The following is a 3981-nucleotide window of genomic DNA, read 5'->3' on the forward strand; positions in this document are numbered from 1 at the left end:
TTAGGTTTTTTTTAGCTATTTTAGGTTGTGTTCACATTGGTTCTCGCGGTTCTCGCAATAAATGGAGTTCTCGCATGAGCCCCTCCCTATATATATATATATATATATATATATATATATATATCGGGAGAAGATCATGCGAGAACCACCTCTTATTGCGAGAACCGCGAGAACCAGTGTGAACACATGGCATTTTTGTAATTATATTCTTTATACAAAAATACACGCGTTCTTTTTTTCCTTCTGTCACTGTTGTCTCCATTTTAGGGTTTCAGCAGCTCAATAGTTCATAGTCTCCACAATCGGCAATCGACTGAGAGGCATTCGCGGCGGTTTCACGGTGGCGGAGAGTCGTACACGGTGGTTTTCACCGCATATATATAGTCGGTGTTCACATATTTCACGGTGGTTGTAGTTGGCACGGTGTTTACGACGGCAATCACGTAACACACCGGATTTCACAGCGGTGGCAGCCGGAAACGGTGTTTACAGCATCCTCTACATCACCATTTACATCCGATGTTCTTCCTCATACATTCTCTGATAATCCTTCCTTCTCATACATCTGATGCAGACATTGTTGGTGACATTGTTGGTCCATCTTCCGATAATACAATTGACAGACACAATACACCTATAAATACAGAACATCAAGAGTTGCAATTCATTCGATTTGTGACTAAAAGGTATTATGTTGACTGTAAATGATGTATATACTTTGTAAATGATACTGTATTAAGTGATATGCACATGTGCATTATATTTACTGTAAATGATGTTGTATTAAATTATATGCACATGTGCATTATGTTGATTGCAAATGATATTGTATTAAATTATATGCACATGTGCATTATGTTGAAAATTAGACTATGTCGTTGATTTATGGATTATGAATAAGTGCCTTATGGATAACTATCCAATTATGTATATAATGGCAGCAAACAAAGGGTCTTGGGTGGCGGACAACTACAAAAAAACTAGAGAGCAGCTTCCCACACGTGGAGATTGAGAAAGATGATGGTGGTAGACAGGGTCAAGCTACAGGTCATAGAAATGAGAATGCAAGCAGCAGCTCTAGCGGATCCAACAGTTCAAGCAGTGGCGAGTCGTCTTCCTCGAGTGGTATTGAATCTTATGGATAACTATCCAATTATGTACAGAATGGCAGCAAACAAAGGGTCTTGGGTGGCGGACAACTACAAAAAATAGGGGGGTTGACTATGTGGGATTGCAAATGGAAGAACAAGCCGACAACCGGGGAGGCATGGGTGGAGTTTATGCAGCTTTTGGCACTGCTGAGAGACACCAGAATGAAGACGGGTCAATATGGGTGGGGTTGGCACTCGGAAAATAAGTTGACTTTTACAGATAAACCTATACTACTGGACTTGGGTTTGGTTAAGTTGAATTTGTCCAAGAATAAGTATTCTAGTCCATTTGATTTTGCCTCCGATGTTCGGTTGGTGTTTGAGAATGCGATGCTTTATAACCCCAAGACGGATGAGGTTCATGGAATGGCTCATCAGCTGCTGTTCTATTTCGAGATGCTTTTTAGACCGATTCAGGCGAAATTGCCTACTAATCATCATGTGAATGAGTTTTCTGCTGTATATGAATTCGATTGAAGTTCGTGGGACGATATACAGATGCCTGAGAGATACAAGAAGCCGAAATTTAGTGACCCGATTGCTCCTGTTAAACAAGCAAAATCACTCGACTGCATCTAAACCGATCATCCCACCTGTTGTTCAGCCGCCTATGCGGATGCCATCGCCAATGCAGGCTGCAGAACCAGAACCAGAACAGATCAAACCGTCATCAACAGCGACACGAGGAACTGTGCCGAAGCTGCCCAAGCCCAGAGCCAAGGATCCGAACAAGAGGGACATAAACATGGAAGAGAAACAGAAATTGGGGTTAGGGCTACAAAGTATGCCACCAGAGAAGATGCCACAGTTGTTGCAGATCTTACGTATGAGGAACGATTAGTTGGCGCAAGAGGGTGATGAAATAGAGCTTGAAATAGAGGCTTTGGACACAGAAATGCTCTGGGAGCTCGATCGGTTTGTCACCAACTGGAAGAAACTAGTGAGCAAGACGAAAAGGCAAGCACTTTTAGTAAACAGCGCAACGGTCGACATTGATGATGTAAGCTTTTCAATTGTTGGAAAACTGGAAGACTTGCTTGTTGTTTTATTTGAATGGTTGTGTTGAATTCAGGTTGAGGGGATGAAGAAAAACAAGAAGGAAGCAGGGGAAGAAGATGTCGATATTGGCGATGAGATGCTGGAGAGCAGCTTCCCACATGTGGAGATTGAGAAAGATGATGGTGGTGGACAGGGTCAAGCTGCAGGTCATGGAAATGAGAATGCAAGCAGCAGCTCTAACGGGTGATGATCTAGTTGTGGTCGAGAATCAAAATGCAGGTTGTAACACTCAGGAAGTAAAATACAAAAAAAGGGAAGGGCATGAAGAATAAAAAGAGGAGTTGTAGAAAGAAATGATGTTATGAATCTATGGATACATGATCCCCTACTGCTTTAATTTGCTTTCGATTGTTTTTTTTTTTTCTGTTTTTTCAGCTAATATTTCCAAGTTTGTTTCAAGGCTTTAATATGATGTTATTATACATGTTACTAGTATGAATTTAAAACTATTTGTTAGCTATACCCGATTGTAATACATTATACAAACTCAACCTTTAATCTGTGTGTTTTATCACTCCATGCACATATTGTATGCACATGTGCATACGGGTCATTTAACTTACTAATCAACGTAACATGCCATATTTTAACAAACATATAAATTTATAACTAATAACACTATATGCACATGTGCATACGAGTCATTTAACTTACTAATCAACATAACATTCCATATTTTAACAAACATATACATTTATAACTAATAACACTGTATGCACATGTGCATACGGGTCATTTAACTTATTAATCAACGTAACATGCCATATTTTAACAAACATATAAATTTATAACTAATAACGTGCATTTATGTTACTTTATGCACATGTGCATATTGTCATTTAACCATATTATTGCACATGTGCATAAACAACAAACAATACGAACTTGTTACTGTAACCATATTAATTCACCATATTAATTCACGTGTGCATAAACAACAAACTATATGAACTATAAATCCAAACATTGATCACCATATCACCCATCCAACATAATAATTTATACAATACACATTACCAATTTGCTAAAATTCCAACTTCTCAATACATCAACCAACAAATATTAGTAACATGATTATCTAATTCCAACCACAACTAACCAAACTGTAACATGCATTATAAATGTACCAACTTGTTACCTTCCCAACACAACCATCTGACATGCCTAACCAAACAAAACAATCCAAAGTACCAGTTTAATGTTCAACTATCACTAATTAACTAAAAATACTACCTACGTGTCATGAACTACTACCCTCAAACTTTATCCCCATTCTTCCATTTGCTAAGAGTGTTCCAGCATTTTTCTTGTTTTGCTCCCTCTTTTTCCAACAATTTCCGCATTCTTTCATCTCCCAAATTTCGTGTTGCTTTTCTTGCGAGGTACATAACTGTTGCCCTGTACACGTTCGCCTCTGATAGTAACAGTTTTGTTGCAATCTTCATCCTCAGGTTTTGCAATTGCATGTCTTGAATATTTTTTTGCGTACTAAAACCGCATTCAAACTCGAGTTATAACATTTGAAAAAAAAACAAAATTGATAATGCACATGTGCATAAATGCATATTGCATCATTAACAATACTAATATTAACAGTAAGTTCTCAACACTTTCTAACCTTTTTGCTTAACAACCGCATGCTCGTCTTCTGTCGCATCTGGCATTCTTTTCGACCCTTCATCTCTCGGCTTCAGGAGAAACGTAACTTTCTTTGTTTTTTTCCATTTTACTGTATACAATGTGAATGTATAATTTATATTACTCTGTTAGT

General features: G+C 38.2%; 1 pseudogene; it reads left to right on the plus strand.

The window, feature by feature from the left end:
- The first annotated feature begins 1779 nt into the window (after window positions 1-1779).
- On the plus strand, window positions 1780-2397 carry LOC118480165 (annotated as a pseudogene).
- The last annotated feature ends 1584 nt before the right edge of the window (window positions 2398-3981 follow it).

Source organism: Helianthus annuus, chromosome 7 (genome assembly GCF_002127325.2).
Source record: "Helianthus annuus cultivar XRQ/B chromosome 7, HanXRQr2.0-SUNRISE, whole genome shotgun sequence".
Classification (NCBI taxonomy): Eukaryota; Viridiplantae; Streptophyta; class Magnoliopsida; order Asterales; family Asteraceae; genus Helianthus; species Helianthus annuus.